The 26,794-nt window shown below is 38.6% G+C and overlaps 1 long non-coding RNA gene across 1 annotated transcript; it reads left to right on the forward strand.

Annotated features, from left to right (window-relative positions):
- The first annotated feature begins 21,293 nt into the window (after positions 1-21,293).
- Positions 21,294-26,702, forward strand: LOC141408324 (uncharacterized). Its single transcript, XR_012422125.1, has 2 exons — positions 21,294-22,867; positions 23,171-26,702. It is a non-coding gene; the product is annotated as an uncharacterized lncRNA (long non-coding RNA).
- Positions 26,703-26,794: the final 92 nt, after the last annotated feature.

Raw genomic sequence — 26,794 nt, forward strand, 5'->3', positions numbered from 1 at the left:
ACCTACTACCCATCTTCATTCCTGAATGTTGGTTTACTTATGTATTTCTAGACTTTGTATTCTGTCAACCTACTCTGTTCACTCCGTGCTAAAACTCACAGATACCAACTGCTGCCTGTAATCAAATGCTCTTCACTGGTCTCATGGTTTCTGTTCAGAGTCACACTGGAGATCTAAAGTCTTCTGTTCTGTGTCAGCTTCTAACTTGATGAACATGCACCTTGTATTTACCTGAATTATTTTTTAAAATCTAAAAATTATTTGAACACAAATTAAATAACTTAAAAGTTTTTGATTCCTCAAGTTACAAAATAAATGCATAAATATATCAAAACCTAATGCATACATAAAATATGACTTATTTTGAAGTTGTCTGAAGGTAAAATGAGAAAAATCTGTCCACATTTGAAAAAACAGTTCATAAAGACTGCAGATATTATATAATAAATGTCTTTAGAAGAAATCAAGATCTAAAAATACAGAGAGAGTTTCCTTCACAAATTTGCAAAACTCTGTGATAAGGTTTAGAATAGCTTATTTAAGATTCACCAAGGTTTCATCAGAGCTGTTATGAGATTTTTTAAAAATTATTTTTATTTCTATAAATTCTAGATTTATGTGTTATACATCTAGGAACATCATTTATACTGTCTATAAGAAAATCTACTGAAACACTCCTAGCCTACTATTTCTGGAAATTAACTTCAGGACATTAGAATGTCTGGATAATATTTCCTCTTCCTTTCCCCATTCCTACCACAGAATTGCTTAGTATCTGATGGGAACCAAAATAATTTGGTATTATTTACAAAAGGGCTGTGGGACTGATATTTAACTTCTTGCCCCTCCTCCAATTAGATCAATGCAGCCAGAAACTCTTACCCTGCAAGTGGCACTTTCCATATGGTAATGGGAACAGTTCACTCAATTTAGATTCAAATGTTCTGGTGATTTATTGTGAGCTGAGTATTGGGTAAGCACTTTTATATAAAATGTGGTTTGCAACCCTGAGAGAAACCCAGCGAGGTAGGGCTCATGCTCCCTTTTCAGATGAGGTCACCTAGCTGGTGACTGTATTTGAAACCCAATGTCCTTGACATTCTATGTAGCTCTGCTTTAGAGGGAACAGCCTGGATGGCAGCTAATAAAGTGCATGAGGACCTCATTAGGAGGCTCTGTACTTAACCTTAAAAGGTCACTTTAGATCTCCAGTACATTAGGCAGTTTCTTGGCTAGCCACCTCCTTCACATATATTTTCCATTTTCTTTAGGTATTCACTGTCTTACTACCTCATCTTCTGGGAAGAGAGCAGGAATATCATTTCCAAAGTTGTGTTACTGCAGGAAGGAGTATGAAGATAAAACGTAGAATTGAATGTGGATATTTTTCCTGGAAATATTTGTTATAGTGTAAGGCAAATATCCCCTCAGTGAGTGAGCATTTATAGGTGGTTTGGAGGAAACAGGAGAGATCATCGAGTCAGTATGAAGATTAGGTAGCACTGCATTTTCTTTCTTCCTAGGAGAAAACCAAAGCTCAAAGAAAGGTAATGAACTCCTTAAAGGATTCTGGCTAGATAATGATGGCACAAGGACACACACCCAGGGCTCCTGACTCCTTGTCAATACTTTTTCTTAAGTTTATTACCCTAATATTGCTCTTTCTATAAGTGGATCGTATGATTACACTGGCTCTTTCTTTTATTTAAAACTGTACATGTATGTATTCAGGCCATTATTTATCAAAGTCATTACGGAGACAAAAGACAGATTTGATAACAAATTACTGGACAGGCTATTTTCTCTAATCACATTTGGAGGAAAATTAAACAGTTGCTAAAAAAGGAGATTACAGGAAACCAAACAGCGCTATCCAATGCTCTATATAGGACGAATTTAGGATTTTTTTTTTGCATAACCTCAGCATTAATTGGTCAAAATTCTAACTTCACTTTTTGTACCAGCTACAACATAATAGCTGTAGGATTGCTGTCCAGGTGACTGTCCTTTCCAATCTAGTTATTTTCTGGGCTTGAGCTTAAAGCTTTCATCCCTAGAGAATTGAAAGCTGATTGCACATTATATTACATAAGCATTGGAGACACACTGAACCCATTCTCCACCATCAAAAGGAACAGGCCACCAGAAGGCTTTGAGCAGCCTTGGCAAGTAGTTAAGCTTCATGTGAGGCTGAGTATAATGAGTAATTCCACTCCTGTGCAAGAAGAGATTTGTGCTTCCATAAGAAAATTGGCTTGAAAGAAACCACTGTGGTGTCCTCTAATAGGGCACATGATTTCTTCTGCAGCAATTCTACATCTGTCACTGTGCTTTCTGAGTAGAAGTTTTTTCTAAATACTGGTAAAACAAATCCTTAGAAAACTACTCTTGGTATTTGGGAAAGATGGTTGAAGAGCCATCTTTCCCTTTTCCAACCTTCAATGTAGGGTTATTCTAGGGCACATTTATTGGGGAATAAAATAGTTCATTTTTTTTTCTTAGAATATTGTGAGGCAAAGCCTACTATGCATTAGATGCTTCAGATTTGACAGGCAACAAGATATTTTCTCTGATCTCAGGGAACTCTTTATGGAAAAAAGAAAATACAAATATAAGTCTTTCTTTTATCCAATTACACACTGCCAGTAGTTGACTGATCTGAGATTTGAGCTCAAGCTGAGTTTGATTCCAGAGCCCAAATGCTTAACTACTATGCCATCCTGCTTTTAAATGACATATGTTGGGACTTCACCTTGCTCTTTAAGTCTTTCTAGATCTTTAATAAACTATAAATAAAACAATTATTTGAAAAGAAATGCTAGCATTCTCTGGATGCTCTTGTTTTATTTTTTATTATTCATGAACATTTAAAAATGTATATCCTATATTTGCCTAGAGGCAATGAAAACACAAAGGATACAATATTTTAAATTTTAGTTAAAGTTTGTATATCTGCTTGTGCACACAGGAGTTGTGAAAGGGGCTATGGGGACAGGTACAATCATGGGCAAGGCTTTATTCTAGGCTGCTCTGGATAGGAGCTTGCAGTGTATCCACTCACATTTGCTGTTTTTGATATCCCACAATTAATAGTTTAGAACCACTAATCAACAGGTGATTAAGTCAAAACTGAAGTGTGATGTGTTTGAAGTTAATTTTCACTTAAATGGAAAATTTCATAACATCTGAAAGAAGTCAAAAGGAAACATTTATCACTTCACCCTTTCAAAAGACTTTTTACCATTATTTAATTTCCACCAAATCACTTTGAGGCTCAGAATTTTCATCTCTGTTTCACAGATAAGAAGGAGAAGAAACTATGGAGGTTCAACATCTGGCCCTAGGCCATATAACAAATCAATATCAGAGTAGAGATCAGAACTCTGCAAAACTTGGGTCCTTTTGATTTTTCTACTTTGAGGACAATGTGTCTTGAAAATTGACCCAGTCTTTGAAAAGCCAGGCTCCTTGGCAAAGTCCTTGTGTTCTTTGTAAGTCGAAAATCTTCTGACTTTTAGTTCAGGTTATTTGGAAACGCCTTACTCTCCATAAAGCATTGAGGAAAAAAAATGTATCAAAAAATAATGGTGGAAATTGAAGTGACACAAAGCCGCAAGCTTTTTGATTTAGTTATCAACCCTGCCTGTCTAGCATCCTCAAAACCAATTTACCCCTTTATTTGGCAAAGTGTATGCCTTAGATTGCGCCAGTAGTATTGTACCATACTTCTAATTGACTTTTGAGAATAATCGAGGTGGGTTCAACTTCTTTTTTTCAGTCCCTTCTTCCAGGGTACAAAAATCAGCAAACTAATTCATTTTGGGGAAGGAGTAATTTCTTCCATTTTTCTAACACAGCCATTCCGACACAGGGGTAAGCAAAAGTGACTAACAACTAACATAACTTTAATCATGAATATGCAGGTGGTGACCTAATTCCCTTTCTCCTCCTTGCAGAGACATTCATGCTCCTCTCAACCTCATTTGTACCAAATTGCAGATGATGTGTACACAACCCCATCGTTTGACCCATATACACATTTTGAGTACCTGGGAAACAAAAGGTCACTAAGTCCAATCAGAGAAGGAAAACTGCTCAAAAACCACACAAGGATTCATAAGATAGGGGATAGTGTAGAGAGGTGGGGCAGGAAAGGCAGACAGAAGCAGAAAGGGAAATAATAGCTGCAGAGTATCCGCTGGTACCTAGTGATTACCCAAGGGGAGGTAAGGCTTTCTCGCGACTTCTCTTCTTGTGTCTGCTACCTATTATGCTCCACTCCATCCTTACATGACAATTCTACTTGATTCCTTGAATTGGACATATTAATATAAAATATTTCTTCAGTTTTTCTTTGTGGTTATGTAACCATGTTTGAAATTTTCCTATAGAATATTTGTATTCTTTTTCCTCCTTGGGAAAAAAGTCAAATATCATACTATTTACATACACTAGTTATCTATTATGGTGGGACCACTTACTCCAAAATTTACATGCTTAAAATAGCACATGCTTATCATCTCATCATTTTGTGGGAGCACAGCTTGTCTGGGTCCTCTGTGTTAGAATCTCTCACCAGGCTGAAAACAAGATTTTGGCTAGCGTTATGGTCTCATCTGAAGGCTCAACTGTAGAGAGATCAGCTTCCAAGCTCACTCATTTTTGTTCCTTGAGAGCTGGTGGACTGAGAACCTCGGTTCTTCACTGGTTGTTGTCATCCAAAATTTATTGCCACATGAGCCTCTTCAGCTTGCTTTATCAGAGGAAACATGTGAGAATGGCCAGAGAGAGAGTGTGTGTGTATATGTATAAAAAAAAGATAAAAGTTTAACATCTTTTGAAATCCTATCATGGAAGTGAAATTTTATCACTTCTTTGATACTTAAGGGAATGGATTACAGAAAGCCTTACATAATATCAGGATGTGGGAGTTATTACAGCCAGGTCAGAAACTGCCTACCACAGCATGTTTAGGTTTTAAATAGCAAGTATGTTTTCTTTTTTTTTTTTTCCTTAAAATGTATTACTAGTCTGAAAATAACTATGTTAGACAACTCAATTGTATCAGAGAAGGTTTTGAATTCTATGGTTAGTAAAATTCTCTCTTTCTACTTGTGATGATTCCATGTGTCAACTTGACTGGGCTAAGGGATGCCCAGACAACTGGTTAAACATTATCTCTGGGTGTGTCTATAAGGGTGTTTCCAGATAAGATTAGATTTGAATCTGTAGACTGAGTAAAGAAGATCACTCTCACCAATGTGAGTGGACATCATCCAATTGCGGAGAGCCAGAAAAAAAAGGTGGAGGAAGGGCAAATTATCTCTTTCTTCTTGAGCTGGGACATTCATCTTCTCCTGCCCTTGGACATCAGTTCTGTTGGTTCTTGGGTCTTGGGACTTGGACTAGGACTCACACCATAGACTCCCCTGGTTCTCAGGCTTTTGGGCTTGGGCTAGCACTACCCCAACAGGTTCCTTAGGTCTCCAGTTTGCAGATAGCAGATCGTGGAACTTCAGCCTTCCTAATTTTGTCAGAATTCTTCATGATACATCTCTTAGTTTTTATCTTTATATATTCTATTTGTTCTGTTTCTCTGGAGAATTGTGATTATTACACAAATTAGAGGAGATGAGTAAATAGAATATATATTCTTCCCCCAACTCTCCATCAGTATCTTAGGGTGACATACACCAGAAATTGTTAAAGCCTCACTTCTGACATATTAATCCTCAGGAGGAAGGATCGGTGAAGAGTTGTGCCAGTTTTTGATGATCAGAAGCGTAAACATGTGTGAGGTAGAGGTAGGAGTTATGTGAGAGGTAATCAGGGAGTACTTCAGGAAGGCGAAGCCTGACAGTAGTCATTACCACTCTGCTTTGAATTCAACCTCTTACAATACGCCTCATAGAAACAAAGTAATCAATAGGGTCCCAGTATATTTGTTGTCATTTCACATAAAGCTGGCCATGATTAACTTGAGGATAATGCTCATTTTGAATATCCCACCTAATAATCATGGTAAAAAGGAAAGGAATTGGTGATATTTTCCTACTGCATCTAACAAATAGGCTCTGGATCCCTTTTCAAAGTATGTGATAATAATACTTAATTCAGTTTAACCACATGGACAGATAAGGAAGGATTTAGAAAGGCTAATTCTTAATTTCTCAAAAAAGACTGGAAGCCATTTTGTAACAACAGAACACGTATCTTCATGCCAAATTTCAAAAATGGAGAAAAGCAGAGCAAAGAAACGTAGTGAGCTTTCAGAAATAGGCTCTGCATTATTGCCTAGACAACTTCAACTAGAGGTCCTTATGTCATTTTATTAATTAGCATGTGTTTGTATGTGATAACTGGACTATTCATACTTTAATAGATCACTTCTTATTCTTCAAGAGTTTATGGGAAACAAAAACATACATGCTGATTCATCTATCAAACATATATTTATTGAGACCTGATTTTATACTACTGATTTGTGCTAATTGTTAGATAAAATAATAAAATACATTAAGAAATTTCTTCCTTTCTGGAGCACATATAAGTGTCAGGGAAATAGATAATAAACAAATAAATACTTAAAACAATTACAGATTGTGATAAAATACAAAAAAGAAAAACTGTGATACAATTGAGAATAAAAACCAATAGCTAATTAGTGACAAAGAACTCCTCTAAAGGGGTGAATTTAGGCTGAACTTGGAAAGAAAAGTCATATGAAAACTATGGGAATGGTATTTTATGGAGATGGTTTAGCAAAGGTAAAGACTTTATAGACAACATTTGACTTGTTCTAGAAACAGAAAGAAGGTCAGTGTGATGTTAGCACCAATAATTATAGGGAGGGGTAGAGGCTGGAGACAGTTTGCATGTGTCTTGTAGTCATGGTAAGACTTCGAGTTTTGTTCCAAGTACAATGAAAAGCCATGAAAAGTTTTTAACTGGGGGAAATGGTGTCTGATATACATTTTAAAAGTACCACTCCATTGTTTGTGTACAGAATGGATTAAATGTAGGCAGAACTAGGGTGACTGCATAGCAGCTTATTGAAAATATCCAGAAAACAGATCGTGGTGGCTGTGGAATGAGAAGGGACAAATCAAAAATATATTTGCAAGTAGGGACTTCCTGGTGGTTTGAATGATGTAAAAAGAAAAATCAGAAAATGTTTCCTAGGTGTTATGCTTCAGCCCCTGGGTATATGATGGCATCATTCATTGAGGTGGAGGTATGTATATGGTGGAGAGAGAGAGGAGGCAGTTAGGAGTTCAGATATGTTAATAATTTGACAACACATCACACTCTGCATGAAACCATAAAAATACAACAATCATTGAAATGTCTTCAATTGTAGAGGTGATACATATTGGCTAACTAGAAAAGTTTAATTTGATACCGTTTCTGAAAGAAAAGTATAGTCATAGTTGAAAGGAGGAGAGGGATGCCTCATGAACAGGAGAAGCAGCAACATACATTCCTTGTATGGGACAATCTAATACTTGTATTTAAATTTGTTCAGTTCATTGGACAAGAAAGCAGTTGCTAAGGAAGTGAACTGCTCCATTCTGGGGGTGTGAATACCTTTGTAACAGTCAGTTCCTTGATAGAACTTTCTCTCCGAGATCATTCTAAGAAGAACATTGCTTGGCACTGAACTACTCCTTGCCACAACTTGGAAAAATTGTCTGAATGAATTAAATGATGGAGTTTGTGTTTTGGCAAAGTGGAAAACATGAATGCCACTGTGTTGGTGCTCTGTGGAGAGCATCGAGGATAGCAGAGGCAGACAAGCCATGAAACTGGATGACAGCGGCAATTGAGTACGCTTTATGGTGTTCTACTTGATTCCTGGGGCTGTCAGTCAATGATCAGCACAGGGAGCTGAGTCTTCCCAAGGCTAAAACCCTTTTTCTGGCAATAAATTAGAGATTCAGGGGAGCACATTCACCCTTCAGACTAGGAGAAAGCTCTTTAGTGAATGAAGAACTCAAGAAGGCTTAATGAAGTGCATGTCTCTCTCAGACAGTGAGGGCACTTAGGTATATGGATGACTGTTATTGAGTCACCAGGTGTATTCAGCTCTAGAAATGAGTCCCTAAGGACTAGGTCTTTGTATGATGGTCTCAATCTTCCCTCAGAAAACAGACAAACAACAAACAAGCAAACTCAGCATCTCTATTTCTGTTTATAATAAAAATAGCAGTGTACTTAGCATTAAAAATAAGGATTCTCCTTTCCTTTTACCAAAGGGCCAAATACTGAGTTGCCACACAGCAATGGCCAAGACAGAATACCCTCCAGCACACTGGTTTCAGAGCTGGGAATGTATCCCAGACTCTTCTCTCAAAAATTTTTCTTTCCCTTTCCTTTCTACATTACTGACTTATCCACTTCCTTTTCCTTCTTCATTTCAACTAGCAAATCATAAGTGGATACCACATGTATAATGTTAGAACACATATACCAATATGCAAAGAAGAGGTCATTTGTGTTTTCTGGCACTTCTAAAGCAAGGTTATTTTAACTCTTAATAGAATCATAAGAAACATAATAAACAAAACGTCCTGGGGCTAACCTGGGGCCACCAAGATCCAGGGATAACACACTTTTATATCAAACTTTCTTCAGCTATGAGGCTCATTTCTTTAAAGTAATATGCCTTATAATGAAACTTAATGATTTAAACAATATTATTTTTTATTATTAAAAATCAAATAGTTTACCCTTGCATGTTTCCCTGCAAGGGAAAGAGCCATTCAGGATGAGGACAGCCTAGGCAGTGGTCCTCAAACAACAGCATGCTTCCAAATTACCAAGAGAGCTTGTTAAAACATATTGCCCTACTCAACTTCCAGAATTTTGGATTTAGTAGGTCTGGGGTGGAGTCAGAAAATTTGCATTTCTGACAAGCTCACGGGTGATTCTAATGCTGCTGGTCAGGAAACACACTGAAAGAACTCTTGTTCTAGAGTTTTGCTTTTCCCAGTGCATTACTCAGAATATCAGGCCCCACCCCAGACTTACTGAATCTGAATCTGCATTTTTAACAAGATCCCAAAATGATCCTTTTATTTTCAAACAACAATTTTATTAAGATATAATTCATGTGTCAAACAATCTACCCATTCAAAGTGTACAATTCATTGGTTTTTAGTATATTTATAGAAGTCTGCAACCATCACCACTATCTAATTTTAGAATACTTTCATTACTCCCAAAAGAAACTCTGTACCTATCAGCAGTCAGACACTATTCTCCTGTCTTCTTAGTCCTTAGAAACCACAAATCTACTTTCTGTTTCTATGGATTTGCCTATTTTGAACATTTCACAGAAATGAAATCATACAATATGGGTGCTTTTGTGACTGGCTCTTTCGCTTAGCCAAATGTTTAAAAGGTTTACCCATGTTGCAATGTGTATCAGTGCTTCATTTCTTTTTATGCCTAAAAAATACTGCATTGAATGAATAGATCACATTTGTGCATCTTTTCGTCAGTTGATGGACAGGGGATTGTTTTCACCTTTTAGTTGTTGTGAATAATGCTGCTGTGAACATTTGTACAGTGGCTTTTGTGTGGACACATATTTTTAATTCTCTTGTTTATAGCTAGGAGCATGATCACTGAGTCGTATGATGCTTCTGTGTTTAACCTTTTGAGGATCTCTCAAACTACTTTCTAAAGTGGATGCACTAGTTAACAATCCCACTAGCAACCTATAAGTGTTCCAGTTTCTTCACATCCCTGCCAATAGTTATTATTGCCCATCTTTTTTATTTTAGTCATCCCCAGTGCATGTGAAGTGGTATATCATTTTTGTTTTAATTTATATTTCCCTAATGAATAATGATACTGAGCATCTTTTCATGTATTTTCTGCCCATTTGTTTGTATTCTCTGGAGAAATGTCTGTTCAAATGCCAAGTCATTCTCATGCACATTAACATTTGAGGAGTGCTGGCCTAGGTGAGGTTTCAGACTACACAGTCACATATATCTAGGACAGTGGCTGTCAACTGGGAGTGACTTTGCCTCTGAGGGGACTTTGGCAGTGTCAGGAGACACTTTTGGTTGTCTCAACTGGGGCAGTCCTACTGGCATCTAGTGTGTAGAGGCCAAGGATGCTACTAAACTTTTTACAACACACAGGGCAGGCCTTCATAACAAAGAATTATCCAGACCACTAATGACATTGAAAAATCCCTCATCTAGAGTGGCCAACCATCCTGTTTTCCAGTTATGGAGATGTTGCTCTTTCATAGGACTTTCAGTGCTAAAAAGGAGGCCATCTCTGGCAAACTGGGATGGCTAGATTACCCAGCCTCACAGGGCCGTGTGCGTTCTAGGTGGGCCGTTTCTAACACTCACAGTTGAAAGAGTTCATAGTGTGTAATAAAGGCCAAGGAGCTGGAAAAGAAGCTTCACAGGGACTCCCCCACACTTATGCCTAGAGCTTTGGGGTGATTCCAGCTAGCCAGGGTCCCACAAGAAATCCAGGCTTCTTTGCAGCCTTCCGCCTCTGCGTCTCCATGCATTGTAAGCCAGACCCTGCTGCTAGCGGCTACTGACTTTGCAAAAATGAGTGACTGCTGCCCGGCATCTGAGGTTTGCTGCTGCCTTTGACCCTCTCGTCTTTTTTTTTAAAAAAGGGGCATAACAATAGCCATAATACAGCACGGGTGGCTGATTGGAGTCCAGGGACAAAGGCACAGAAACCATCACAGCCTCTCTAGTTGGAGAGTGGTGGAATCACAGTCTGTCAGAAACAGAAAGGAACCTGGAGGGCGTGACCACCCCCTCATTTTATGGAGCTTGCGTGGTTCAGTGCTGGAACAAAGAGCAGTGCGTTAGATTCATTACCACTTAGGGGTCCTGTGAGAATAATGGCCTTTTAATTGTCAGGATGAAAAAGAGAGTGAGATGCTTCCCTTTTAAAATCCTAGACACCCCACTGGGAGAGGTCCAGTCACATTTAGAGAAGGAAGTGCTCCTGACCTAGCTCGGCTGGTGAAATAACGACACACGGTTATGTTGTGGAGCAGAGCAGAGGCACTGAAACCTGAGAGAGCATCAGAACCGCCTGCAGGGCTTGGCCAAAAGCAGAGGCACCTCCAAGGTTTATGATAGTTGTAGGATGAAACCTGAGAACTGCATTTCTAACAAGTTTCCACTGCTGGATTGGAGTGAGAGAATGTGGCTTTCCTGATCCTTGCTACTCAAAATGTGGTGTGTGGGCCAGCAGCATCGACAGCACCTGTGAGCTGTGAGGAATGCAGAATCTCAGGCCTCATGCCAGGCTGGCTCATAAGGAATCTGAATTTTGACAAGATTTCCAATTGAACTGTGTGCAAATTACAGTTTGAGAAGTTCTCCTGAAGAATATACATATAAATATATGTGTGTGTGTGTGTGTGTGTGTATATATATATATATATAAATATAGCTAGATAGATAGACAGATATAAAATTTTTTTTGAGACAGTTTCACTCTTGTTGCCTAGGCTGGAGTACAATGGCTCAGTCATGGCTCATTGCAACCTCTGCCTCCCCGTTTCAAGCAATTCTCCTGCCTCAGCCTCCCAAGTAGTTGGGATTACAGGTACTCACCACCATACCCGGCTAATTTTTGTATTTTTAGTAGAGACAGGTTTTCACCATGTTGGGCAGGCTAGTCTCAAACTCCTGACCTCAGGTGATCCGCCCACCTCAGCCTCCCAAAGTGCTGGGTTTACAGGTGTGAGCCATTGCACCCAGCCCTCATTAAGAATATTTAATCGGGCGGGGCGTGGTGGCTCATACCTGTAATCCCAGCACTTTGGGAGGACGAGGAGGGCGGATCACAAGGTCAGAAGATTGAGACCATCCTGGCTAACACGGTGAAACCCCCATCTCTACTAAAAATACAAAAAATTAGCCAGGCATGGTGGCGGGCGCCTGTTGTCCCAGCTACTTGGGAGGCTGAGGCAGGAGAATGGCGTGAACCTGGGAGGCAGAACTTGCAGTGAGCTGAGATCACGCCACTGCACTCCAGCCTGGGTGACAGAGCAAGACTCGGTCTCAAAAAAAAAAAAAAGAATATTTAATCGAGGTACCCCTGCTGTTACTGATTCTTTAAACCAGAGCTTGACCACACGTAAGAACCTCATGAGGAGATTTTGAAACTCTGTCTGCCCAGAACAGACCCCAGACCAATGAAATCAGAATCTCTAGGTGTGGGATCCAGTGTTTTTAAAGTCTCCAGGTAATTTCAATGTATGCCTAGATTGTGAACCCTTGCTTTAAACACAACCTGCCTCCCCAGCACATTTAGCCTGGCAAAGTCAGCCAAAGTGAGTGATAGCCAGCCACTAGAGACACCAGCCCTGGCCTCAGGGACCAGCTTACCTGCTGCATCCATTTGTCTTGTGACTGCTTCCAAATAATTTCCAATCACTTGCTTTGAACTTTGAGTCACACCATTTGTCCTCCTCCTGTTTGATGATCCACTATGGCTTCCTGATCACATCTCCCAAGTTCTACCCTTTTGGTTCATTGCAGGTAGAAAGTAGCATCATCTTTAATATCCATGATCAGTGTTGCTCAATTTTGAGGTTACGCTAACTGCATCAGAAAAGCCTGTGGTGCTTGTTAAAAATGTAGATTCCTGCTTCTGCTCCAGACCAAACCAGAAGCTCTTTGGGAGTGGTCAGGAACCCGTGTTGTTTTGCAGACACAGGTGATTTTGATGTATGTAAGAGTTAGGGAACTAGTGATCCAGACTTTCTAGTCCAGCTGCCTCCCCTCCCCAGGCTTAGTTGAGTAGGTATTAACCTTGGTATCTAAGAAATGTTCTGCTCAAGTACATAAATCATGACATGAGCATTAGTGATTATGTTCTCAGTTCACTTGGATGAGGCTAGCAGTGATCTATGCTACCCAGGCACAAGTCGAGGCCTGAGTGAAGACCTCACCTCCTTCACTGCTGCCTACGCTCTCTAGCATACTTGCTGGGTGCTGCCCTAGACGCCAGCTTCTTGCTGCATTTGTTGCTATCAGTGAAAGCCAGGCTCATGTGGAAGTGTCATGTTATATTTCTTATATTTTGTGGGGGAAAGGAGAGCTTTAGGGAGTGCTGCCTTTTGCAATTGAGTTTTCATCTGAGAGGGATAACCCAGAATCATGAATTTCCCAAGCAATAAGTTAGAATACCTTTCTCAGGTTTATCTCCTCACACAGCAACTTGAGTGGAGCAAGGTACCATTTGGGGCCCATTTCTGCAGTGTGGCCTGGGGCTGTGAGATGAATTCACTCCATTTTATTTTCCTGGCATCTAACAGAGGTTTGAAGAAGTGGTGGGACACCAAACGGGACACTGAGGACACACCCCAATGCACACAAAACAAGAATATAATGCATGCTCTGCACTCTGAGTATTAAGGAGGCCATATGACTCCGCTTCCTTAAGACCACGACTATTCAACAGTGAGGAAAACAAAAGGAATGCAATCTGGGATCTGTGACCTCATGCAGGTATTTTAACCCTGTAGCTTCTAATGCAAACATACTCCTCCCCCACCACCAACCATCTAATGCACCCTTCATGGTCTCTCCTGGGCCCGGTCAACCAAGACTCAGACTACCTCCCCACATCTTCATGTCCTGTCTTAGTGATCTGAGATGAGAAGGAAAATGCAAGTAGAATGTAGGCGCTCTGGTTAGTTACAGAATTTGGTTTCATTGAGGGCAGTAGGGATGAAAGAATGGTTATGGTTTTCTGACTTAAGCCTCAAGAAAATTCCAGTATGTGGAGAGATTTCTACTTGGAAAACCTACAGAAACAAATGTGGGGCAGGACTGGAAGAAAGATATCTGCTCCATCTTGGTCTGTCTGGATTCAGACAGCTCCCCTTGCCACCATGCAGGAGAGAACCCAGGAAAGTGAGTGAAGTATTAGCCCAGCACCACTGCCCCTATTTCTCACTCATCTCCCTTCTGGTCCCTATGTATTCTGGTGCTCACCAGAGGTAGATCCTCCCTTGTTTGATGACCTGACTGGACCTAGGCTTATGAGCTTTGTTCCTTTGCTCTGCTTTGACAACCTCACCCCTTTTTTAATTTGGCGTCAGCCAGACCTCTGGATAGACCTTGCCCCTCCAGCCTCAGCCCTGTGGAACTCTCACATGGACTGACTCCATTCCTGCAGGACCAGACTCAGCTGGTGTCCATTGGCATTAGGAACAACATTGATCAAGCAAGGGAGCTTGGACTTCATCCTTTGAACTCCAGCGAGATTATCTTTTGTGTTTCCTGTGAATATTTTCATCCTCTGAACATTTATAAATTCCCAATTCCAATTTTCTGTCTAGAATGTTCTCTCCTTTTTCATTCTATCCACTATTAAGCCTCTCTTATTTTTTCTTCTTTTCCTCCTCCTCTTTTTTTTTTTTTTTTTTTTTTTTTTTTTTGTGAGACAGAGTCTCGCTCTGTTTCCCAGGCTGGAGTGTAGTGGCATGGTTATAGCTCACTGCAACCTTGACTTCCCAGGTTCAGGTGATCGTCTTACCTCAGTCTCCCAAGAAGCTGAACTACAGGAATGTACCACCTTGCATGGATATTATTATTATTATTACTTGTAGAAATAGGTTTTGCCATGTTGGCCAGGCTGGTCTTGAAATCCTGGGCTCAAATGAGCCACCTGCCTTGGTTTCCCAAAGTGCTGGGATTACAGGTATGAGCCGCTGTGCCGGGCCTTAAACCTCTCTTATTCTTTTAAGAACCATCCCTCTAAAGAACACTGGCTTAATGGAAAATATGTGCTCTTTATTCTAGTGCTTGGCTTCTTTAGCAATCATTCACTTCTCAACAAGTATTTCATGATCACCTATTATGTGCCAAGTCATGTGTGAAATCCTGATGAATGAATTGTCACAGCTCTTGCATTTATGGAATTTAAAATGGATATGACTTTTTGGTTTCACAATTTTTTTTCCCGTTGTCTCTTGTAGATGTATTTCTAAATTGTTTTATTTGTTTTCCCAATCATATTACAAGTTTTCTGGTTACAAGTTTCCTTTGTCCTGGCATCAATTTATCTTTTCTTCTTAGGACAAGAGTTTTTGTTTGTTTGTTTGTTTTTTCCTCAAAGACATACAGTGAGCTCATCTTTGGCAAATAATTTTCCAGTACAAAGGACTGAAACAAGCCACAAGAATACGAATTTCATCTCGTAACACTGAAACATTTTCATAGGAAAGACTTATTACCCTAGGCCTGGTGTTTATAAATATTTTTAAAAACAAGCAAAGCATCAAGAAACAAGAGCATCTAATCAGCTTTCTGTGTTAGGCACAAGCACACACAGCAGCACTAATCTTGGAGGGAGTCCTTGCCTGAAATCTGACCTGCTGCAACTAAAATTTCTGTCCTAATCCCATGAGTGAATTGTCCATGTGGAGCTCAGGAGTAGTTTGTTTCTGACTTGTCCCTGTTCCCCCCAAAATTTGATCCACTAGGGACTCATTCCTTTTTCCAACCAAAACAATGATTTGAAAGTGTTTCTAGATTTGAAAATACTATCAAAGTGAGAAGCAAGTGTAAAGTTCTATGAGAACATCAGGCTGAGGGGAGTGAGCTGTGAACAGGGGATGGACTCCAGCCATTGGAACAATCTCCTGAAAGCTGGCTTCATTTCCCTCGCACCACATGCTGGCATTGGCTTCTGTGTAAGCTGCGGCTAAAGCATTTACTCCAGTTGCTATTTGAAAACAACCTCACTGACAAACAGGGACAGCCCAGGCTGTCTTTATCCAACTTTGCCATTTGTTTGCCATAGACAAATTAGGCTTGGCTAGAGTCCCATTTGAATAGTAATATAATATTCTGTTAAAGTTTAAATTGGTCAAAAGAGAGCCTTTGTTATTGGGGAGTAGATGAAAGTGCAAAAAACCTTTGAGTGAGTATCAGAGCTGGCCTTTGATAAAACTGAGACAGAGAATAAGTTTCTCTTTGATTCCTTCCTGGCAATACCACAGACTTCCAAAGTGGAAATAAACTCACAGATCTCTAAAGCTAAAATGAGAATCTAGTGGTGGGGAGGGGTAGCTGATCTTTAAATGTGAAACTTTCCCAGATTTTACCCTGTGGTATCTCAATGATCAGCACTTCCAACTTCCTCCCCTTGGGGAGGATGCAGCACTTGCTTTAATGCTCTGGGCCAAAAATGGATAACTAGTAACTAAGGTAAGACTGAGTAATTCAAACAACACATCACCAAAAACTAGAAGAAAAATAAGGAATAACATAAATCTAGATAATTGCAAATAGCATTGTTAAAGTACCCTCTCCATGTAACTGAAGCATCATGTAGTGAAAATGTACATGGATTTTGGATTTAGGTCAACTTGAGTTGGAATCCTGGTTCTGGGTATCTAGCCTTGAATGAGGAAGTTGACTGCTTGGAGCTACCATGTTCTCAGCCATTAAATAACCATACGTACTGTATTGTAGTTGTGGTTTATCATAATCGTACTTTGCAAATACTTACCGTTCCAACCTAGTATTATAAGCCATCTTTGGAGCTTTTGAAGAAATGTATTACCAGAGAGGGGAAAAACCAGCCTGTGCTACTGATTAATTTGTGTGAGAAGTTGGGGGCTGCTGTTAACAAAAATAAAAACATGAAAATATGGCATCAGGACCTAATCAAGAACCTTCCTCATCTCCATGTTGGAAGTCCCCTATAATATCTTTCCAGTAGTACTGCAGGATTTCTATGAACCAGTGACTTCTATGTGCCTTGTATTTTTTATATTTCCCCACGGGAGATTTTATTGCGGTTATTTTTGCTTTTTGTTCCACAATTGCATATCGAGTATGTGAGGAAGGATAACATCTTATAGTTCTCAGGAGGAGCAACATACAGGCCTATGGTGAAAAAAATTTGCATCACCTAAATGCCTGACCTTTAAGCTAAGAACAATTACTGAATAGGACTTTTGAGTTGCCTCCTCAGGGAAGGAAGTATGTTCTGCCTATGGGTGAGAGAGAGAACTAACTATTTGGTGGCTAAATAGTGCATTGTAGATTGCATTTCTGCTAGGCATATATTCCATTTTTCTACTCTGTCCTTCCCTGCAGGAGGATTATATTTTTCCAGCCTACTGAACTTAGAAGTGACTATCAAACTTATTTGGTCAATGAAATGTGGGCAGGAGTAATACGTGTTATGTCTGACAAGTTTTAAGAGCAAATGGTTTTCTGTGTCTCTTTTTCCTTTGCAATTTTGTATTCAAAAGGTGCCCTTTTAGTCTAGATTTCAGGACAAAGGCAATGCACAGCAGAGCCACAGCTGATCTGCATTAGATCTACAGAATGAGCAAAAATCAACCTTTGCTGTTGTATGTTACTAACTTTTGGGTCTTTTCCTGCCTCAGTGTTACCTGCATTAGGCTAACTCATAGAGTAGTTGCAATTCTTAAGAACATCAAATAAGAGAATAACATTACCAGTCTCTAAAACAGTGTCTGAACAGGGGGTTCAAGAAATTACATTAGGATAAAGTGGTGAGTATAACTTTTAACTGACCATGAGGGAGTGTATATCTGGTCATCTGAACTCCTCAAAGTCCAGCTTTTAAGAGGCTCAGTCCACTCTCCTGACGGCATAGGACTCTCCTCACAATTCTAGTTTCCTGTCGTTAGTACCGGTAACAACCTCATTCTTCCAGCAATGCTTGGCCTTCTTTCCACCAGGAGTACAAACTGTCTTTGCACGAATGATAAAAAATATAGTAATAAAGTACAACAATTTTAATTTACTATTTTAATATGCAAAGACCTGAATAAAATAGCATACACAATATAATGAAGACTTTACGTAATAATTACTTTATACCTTTTTCTGCCTGGAACCCACCAGTCTTTCTTTGAACCTTGGGAAGATATATGGGGATAGTTAAGGCAATAGCTGCAGATTAATACCTTCCTTAGGCATTTCAATTTTAGGAGGATTTTATAGCCCCCATAAGCCAAATAAACTCTCCATGCCTTGTGTTCTCCATATATAAAATGGAAGTAAAATATTTTCTTTAGAGGAACATGAGGATTAAGTAAAATAATACATGCAAAAAGGCTAGACGAGTATTTGGCATATAGTTGGTGCTCAGTATAACACAACCACGTGGATTTCTAATGGTAAATGTTGGTTGTTTTGGTTGGTTGTTCCGTAATTTTTTGTTGTTTGGTTTTGGAAGGTGCTGTCTTCAACTCAAACCATTAGCTACATTTGCGTGCTCTTAAGGCCAGCCCTTCTAGGTATTTATAACACTTTTTCTCTTATGACTGACTGTCCGGGATTCCTCCAGCTAAAATTACCAACCCTAGAAAAATGAGAGCTTGTAAATGATCAGACAATGATAAGAAGCCTTGATGTGTGATATATATCAATTTCAGAAAAATTATTTTCCTTTTGTCCCTTGGGCCTTTGAAGCAAGAGCATTTGGACAACCTGCCTGAATTATAGCCCTTTTGGTGTAGTTTAAATGATCATCACTCAGAGAGGCAGAGACCATGACTTATAGGATTAAAACATGGGCTAATAATGTCCCAGGCTTGGCGCTTGAGATTTTTGCTTCTCTCAAGCTCCGCGAAGCAGCTTATGCCACTTGTCCTTCTCTACTTCCATTTCCTTTGGTGCAAAATCAGACTTTTTTCCTCTCATATTTGTTTGAGAAAAATGGCTAAAAATGATATAACACTTTTAGTAAGTAAAACTATTAAAGATGTTAACACTGCAAAGAAATAAAGATGACTTGGCTTACTAAATGATGTTAGGTGTAATCTTAAGGCACACGAACATCATTAAAAGATGTTAATTTTAATACCAGCTTCCTGGAAACTCACATACTCTTGTTTTCTTTTTACTGGTCCAGTTTTATTATTGGATTGTTATTTAATTATTTTTCTCAGTTCCTTCTCTCAAATAAAACCACATTTGCCCTTGGAGTTTCATTTGAAAACTCTTATTCAATTTAAATCTGTATATTTCCTACTGCATAAAATCCACTTTGATGGTTGCCTAATATTCTTGAGTTTTACAAGGATAGTTTCATTTATGGTGAATATTTTATTACTCTGTTTAATTTAGAGTCCTTAGTGTCATTGCAGAATGAATTATAATTTCTAGGAGTTCACTAGGAAAGACTAAGGAAGTCTAGTTAGATTAAATGAACATCGTAAAGGTGATATGATAAAATAATGATAAAATAATAGGTAATATTTATTGACTTCAACCTACATATCAGCACTGAGCTGAGCGCACGTTTATTCCTGTTATCTCATTTATTTTCAACAAGAACCTTCTGAGTTAGATGCTGCTGCTATTCTCATTTTACAGATAAGGAAACCGAGATTTAAGGAATTGTTTGCAATAGTCATAGACCTAAAAACTGGGGAAATCAGGCTCTGCCGAAAATCTCAAGATGAAAAGAAAAGTTCACCAGCCCATTATTTTTTTGCTTAACAGATCCAATATTGTTACTTTGTTTTATTTGTGTACACAATGATGTCTTAAAATGTACATTTTGAAGAATTGGCTAGTTGTTCTAGCTTGATAGTCTATTGTAGGTAGAATAAATAAACAAGGAGACATGGAGTGACCTGAATAAAAGTAGCCTGCAACAATTAGGTGCTTTGAGTTGGAAAGGAAATCACAGGAAATTTGTTTACTGAAATCAGCCCTTGCCCCTTTCCTAACCCCTTCCCAGCTGGTTGATCCTGCCTTCTGCAATCAGCTCCTCTTCTCACTGGGATCGCTGAGAGGCTGGGTCTCTCATTTGCTCACACTCACGTAACTAACAGACTTGGAGGTAGTCTTGATTCTAACCTACCCAAGGATTAGTGTAATGTCTGCTGGGACTGTTAATATGTGCTGAAAGTCCCTATAGAGGTACAGCTATCTACCAACCCATTTTAAAACAGATTTATTGGATATGTTTTCTTCAGCAGCCTCATGGCTGTCATTTCTTGGGGTGTACCTACTGTACACTGAGGCGTGCTTTCCATAGATTCCGTAAACTTCATTTGCCCAAAGCTTGCCTGTTTGTTTGTTTGTTTGTTTGTTTTTTGGTTTTTTGTTTTTTATATGTTTCTGTCTCAATATTGTACTTTCTCAAATGTATCTACCACTTCCGCCTTCACTTTCCAGTTGGTGGCCCCAGGATAGAGGTTCCTTGATCAGAACTGGATCTGTAATTGCCCTTTTCACCCTGTCAAGCACTTTCTGTCCCCAGTGACTACTAGATGTTCCAGCTTACTCTCTGCTCATTCTGATCTTTGTTCCAAGCGTGAAGCATTAGAAGAAAATACCTACAGGTGAGTAGAGCCTTGCTGAGCATGTAGCAGAAAGCTACCATTTAAAACAATGAAAGTAATTAACTGCTGCCACTTTCACATTCTAAAGAACTACAGAATTCACACCAAGAAGGAAACTGCTCTTTGAGGAAAATATTGAAATTATGGATCAAGGAACACAAAGGGAGCTAAACTGCTCTGCATTAAAAAAAAAATGAAGAGACTGATTTAAAATGAAACGATCCTTGGTGTTTTGAAGACAGAATAAAAAAATCTGCCTTAAGGAAATCTTATATATTATAAAAAGCAAACACATTCAGGAGTTTTGATAAGTTTTGAGAAAGGGAGCCTCAGAAAGGCAGGGCCTTAGAAAAGTGAGAGGATGAGGCTGATGGAATTTAAGACAGATGATGTCAGACATAGAACAGTCTTATTCTGTATTTTCCCTTCATTTCCTCTCAAGTATCTAGTAAAGTTTTATTAGCAAAATTATCAGTTCCTTTAGGAATTTAAAATGGATTTTATTTTTGAAGACACAGAGCAATACGTCCTGGAACAGGTTCCATTTGGAGACATGGTAAAAAGATGACAGAAAATGAATAAAAATACACTAGGAACTGGACCTCAGAGTATGAATGGAAGATGACAACCAGAAGTGTAAGATGCCCTGGAAATTATGAAAAAATCTGGAAAAGAGACTCAATTCCCTGAAGTGAGATGGAGGATTGAGTATACTTATTATTATTATTTAATATTAAAGAAAGAATGTTCCTAGAGACTGGAGGGTTCAGGGTCAGTTGGTTTCATAGATCACAGAATCTTTTAGAGAATGGAAAGAAAAATAAATTCATATACAGTTTAGATAAATACATGAATAGAGTAGATTCATTTTGAAGAATGTTAATCAGAAGTTAATAAAGCTTATTAAAAGTTATTAAAATGTGTTGAAAGAAATTAACGAGTTTTTTTAGTAACATATTACAAGCCTTTGAAGAGAAATCACACACATACACACACACGCACACACACGCACACACAAAACCAACAACCTCCCATTAATACCACTGCTGAGAGCCAATTTCTGATAGGATGATACTACCAGAACAAGGTACAGGAATTCTACGTTCATGTGAAATTTTATACAGAGCAATAAATAGTTACCACCCACCATTATTCTCTTTAATAACAATGTTTATTTCTTTTACTGCCCTTTTCATGATATGACATTGCGGTATTCATTTGCTTATAGCAGGTGTTATTGCAACTTGTCCTCAGAATTATCTATATCTTCATTTCACGTTAAGAAAAAAAAAAAATAAAGGCATGACTGTGCTTTCCTTGGAAGGTAATGGGTTGTGAGAGAGGTTTGCAAAATAAACCTCACCCTTTACATTGTGGAGGAGAAAGTGTACATCACATGCAGCTAAATGAAAACTTACATTACAGCACTTCATATTAATCTTAATATTTAATCTAATAAGCAATCAGTAACATTTTATCTCTCAAAGGCAGAATCTTGTCTATCTCACTGCTATATCTCTAGGGAACAGAACAGTGCCTAGCAGATAGCACTTGCTCTATAAAATTTTATTGACCTGAATGAATGAAGTTGGAAAGTTACAAAAGATATAGACCTTAAGACATTTGTTATTTAATGAAACAAAAGAGATAAAGTAATGTTACAGGTAACAGAATGTGAAAATAATTGTACCACACTCTACATGATGCAAAGATCATAAACTGGCATCAAGCCTGATAATGCAATGGTTTATTCATTGAGTATATATTTTCTCTAATGCATGTCTAATGAATTAAAATGCTGCTTGTTCCTGGTCATCTGTGCCATCTGGCACTACAATTTTTTTAAAATAGAGATGTATGGATTAGGCTTTGGCTATTACAACTGGAGCATTAAGATACTACTCAGAAATAATGAGAATTTTTGAAAAAATCAGAATGTAACCATGTAAATTGTTACTCCATCAAAGCATGCCCTACACAAATAATGTTACCGTTGTTTAAATATTTCGAACACCTCTCTTTGAACTGCCTTTAGAATCAGGTAATTAGTCATGTTGAAAATTCCTCTTCAGTATCTGCGTCCTATGTTTTTGTCCCCAAGCATCACGACTCAGTTTGATAACCCATCATATTTACTCAAATAAGTTCCAAGGACTTTGTTTGGGACACATCCAAAGAGTTGCTGTATCTTGAGGCTGTTCCATAGAGTCTGCAATATTTTATGAATATATTTCACAAAATGTTTCAGGGAATGGTGGCCTTATTGGATACATTTGATTACACTGAAAGCCTTAACATGCACTTAAAGTTTTAGTTTTACTATGTAGGTAAGCCACCAATCCTATAACTTTTATACACATAACTTACAGCCCATCCATACAATCAAAGAGCCTACTCAGTAGTGTTTTCTGTGCTAACATGCCTGTTGTCAGTCCACAGATGTGTTATTCATTTAATGGAAACCTACAGTTTCAATTAGAAGCTATAAACATATGATGAAGACTATCAATAAAGGTAAATATCTTTATTCTTGATTTTCTTAGCAACATTAGTGTGTTAGGTTTTCAGAATACAATACTCTGTAGATGAGGTAAGATTTCATAAAGGAGATCATTATGCAAGCAAATCCTTTCATATAAGAGTATATGCATTCATGATTGCTGTGGTTTGAATGTGGCCCATCCAAAACTCAGGTGCTGTGAAAGTGTGAGAGTATTAGAAGGTGGGGCCTTTTAAGAGGTGATTAGGCCATGAGGGTTCCTCTCTCGTGAATGGGATTATGCAGTTTGCCTAACTTGCCCTTCTGCCTTCCATCAGATGAGGACATAGCATTTCCACCCTCTAGAGAATGCAGCCCTTACCAGACAACTGAACCCGATGGTACTATAATCTTGGACTCTCAGCTTCCAAATATGTAAGAAAATAAATTTCTGTCCTTTATAAATTATCCAGTCTGAGGTATTTTCTTATAGCAGCACAAATGGACTAAAATAATGATGATGGAATCCATGAATTTTCTATTGCAAGAAGACCCAACAGTTAATGTGTGCGTGCACACATGTCCATGCAGAAACTGGTCTTCTGTGACTTCCTACTGGTTAAACAGCCTTTGGGGCCTTTGAATCATCCACTGCTAATCATCCACTCTTGGCCGGGTTAACTTACAGTTTCGTTTAAAAATTTTCTTTCATGTTTGACCGTAGAGTGAAAGCAACGGCAACAGGATTTCTTATTGCCTTTACACATACATACACACTGATAATAAAGGTATATTTTTCTTTTTCCTCCCTCTGTCTAACAGCCCAAACTTTGACAAGAAAAACAAGATTTTATTTTACTACCAGCTGCCCGCTATGTTAAGGCAAGAGTTTCTCATTCTGTCTGGATACTGACTTGCTTGCGTTTATACAGTTCACATTCCACTAAAGCTGACTAATTCATCCATCCATTTTCATTTCTAAAAAATTATACCTACATTAAATAAATAAAAACATGCTTACCACTAGACATGCCTAATTAGGACATCCATGAACCTTAATTCTATTTGTTTTCAAATTATTCATTTTATGTCTTTTGACCCACTAGTTGTCATGGATCAGAAGCTTAACAAACTACCCTCTTGCTTGCAGTAGTTAGATGTCTTCCCTAGAGCTGAGTATCTAGGGTTGGAGTTTGATCTAATTACACCTTTCTATCTGATAGTTGGCCTCCAGAAATGTTGCTCAGAACAAATGACTCACTTATTCAGATATTCTTTTAGGTTGCTACATATCTGATGAGGTAAGATATAACAAATAGTACAGAGGTATAAGGTAGCTTTTGTTATTTATTAGCTATTAACAATGTGCCCTTTACATAAAAGGCCCAAGCCATCTTGCACTTCATTGAAAGATGCATCATGATCAAGAACGTGAAGGTGACAATCCTGCTCCGCTATGTACTGGTCTGTTCAATTATGGGCCTCATACTTAAAAAAGAATATTTTTCTGAAAGAAGAAAACTTGAATATGAAGTGGCATGAAGAATAATTCCAGGACATAAGAATGTTCTTTTTCTGGAGAAAACTCAGAGAGAATGTAATTCTGAATAAACTTATTTTTGACATCTCTAGTGGATCAAACTAGAATATATCGTAGGCATGGGGTTACTGCAAAGGACATGCCTAAGCAGGAAAGAACTATTATTCCCAGTTGGTCTCACAACTCTCCCTCTCTGGCTGAACCAGTCCCTCACCGCCCATGATCTAGCATTGGCTTCCTCTCTCTCTCGACCTCCTGGAGTACAATCTTTCCCCATCAGTACTAACAAGCTAGAGAAACAACTTACTCTTTTTTGGAAAATCACAAGCAGTGGAGAGCATTAAAAGATAGGTTTTTAAATTTGTCTTGTTTTTTTGTGGGTTTTCCTGGTCAAGGTAAAAGATAAACAAATCAAGATCTGACAAAGTTTCCAAGTAGGAAAGACAGAGTTCTGAAGAACAATAATAAAGGATATCTTTGCGATTAACAAGCGTCCTGATTAGTCTGCATAAGAGGCAACGAATTCTAAACCAAGTTGATTTAAGCTGGCAGTGTTTCCATACCTGGTGGGAACTTAATTCCGTTTTATCAGCCTTATCTCTAAGTTGAAAGCTGTGCCTTTTGCCACAAGCCATGCTATAATTCTGCAATCTTAAATCTCACCTCAGTTGAAATAAACAAACTATAAAGTGGGATGTTTATCTGCTGTTTTCTTTTCAGCATAAGAATATGTCATGGTCAGGCACAGACCATTCAATTTTTATATCTACATATATATCAATACCTAGAGAGGAATTCTTTAAAATGCTATTTCATAAGTACAATAACAGAATTTTTCTGTTTATGTATTACTACATAATAAATACCTCAAAACTTAATGTCTTAAAACAACAAATATTTTATTATATCTGACTTTTTTTTTGATCAGAAATTTATTCAGGACTCAGCTGGCCATTTGTTTTGATGTGGTGTTTACAAATGTCACTCTGTGGTATCAGCGGGCAGATACGATGGTCTGGAATGTCCACGACAGCTTTACTTACATGTCTGCAAGTTTGGTGGGGATGGATGGAAGGTTGGACTCATCTGGTGCTATTGACCAGAATACCTACATGTGACTCTTACAGCATGGCATTTTCAGAGTACATTAGATTTTTTTCAGAGACACCCTGGATTCTCAGAAAGAGTCCTCCAAAAGATAGCAAGTGAAAGCTATTAGTCTCCTTAGGCCTGGGCTCAGAAACTCTATTCTACTGGTCAAGCAATCACAAAGGCCTCCCAATTTCAAGTGAAGGTGATATGGAGCCCATCTCTTCAAGGAAGGAGAGTCAAACAATTTGCAACTATCTTTAATCTTTTACAATACTAACTTTGGAAGTCTATGAGAACGTAAGCATAAAATACAACAAACTGCAGTGTGTACTCTCAGTTCCCACCTCATAAAAAATTAATGATGATCTGGCTGGTCTTGTGTCTTCCTCCTGCATTGTTAAATTCTGCAGATTTATCTTTCCTGTGGTTCTTTACACTTGTTTGTCATGGGATATCACTTTTACATAACAAGTACTTTATTCTTTGTAGAAAATTGTAATTATCCCTTACATGTGCTCAACATTCACTTTATTTACAGCCTTTATTACCAGAGTCTGCAGAAACTTTGTTTCTTTTTAATACAATCTGAGAAGGGCTGGTTTCCAATTTAAAAATTCTGGGAATAGTACCCCCTTTTCTTTTTACTTGAGCTCTTTACTCTAAGTTGTATGCTATTTACTTTGTTTTGTTGGGTCTGTGCTAGCTAAGTCTGGGGAGAAGGAAACCATGGAAAACTGCTCCCTCTAGCATACATTTGTCAATTTCAACATGATTGACATTTGGGGCTGGATAAGATATTTGTGGAGTGCTGCCCTGTGTTTTGTAGGGTGTTTAGCAGCATGCCTGGGTTCTACACACTAGATGTGAGTAGCTCACCCTCTTCTAGTTGTGCCAGTTGTGTTCAGATATTTCCATATATGACCTTGGGAGGCAAAATTCCCCCTGGTTTAAAACCACTGCTCTAGCAGGGATAGTAACTCCTAGATAATAATTTAAGTTGAAAAAAAAGATTCTACCACTGGGTAGAAACGTAGAATGCATGCACAACTGTGGCACAGGAAAGCATAAGCTTCACTGTTAGTTTGTTTTTGAGACAGGGTCTCACTCCAATGCCCAGGCTGGAGTGCAATGGCGCAATCTCAGCTCACTGCAACCTCCCCCTCCCAGGTTCAAGCGATTCTCCTGCCTCAGCCTCCCAAGTAACTGGGATTACAGGTGTGTGCCACCATGCCTGGCTGATTTTTGCATTTTTAGTACAGATAGGATTTCAACATGTTGACTAGGCTGGTCTCAAGCTTCACTGTTTAACTTACCAAGACCAAAATCTTAT

Source organism: Macaca fascicularis, chromosome 13 (assembly GCF_037993035.2).
Source record: "Macaca fascicularis isolate 582-1 chromosome 13, T2T-MFA8v1.1".
NCBI lineage: Eukaryota > Metazoa > Chordata > Mammalia > Primates > Cercopithecidae > Macaca > Macaca fascicularis.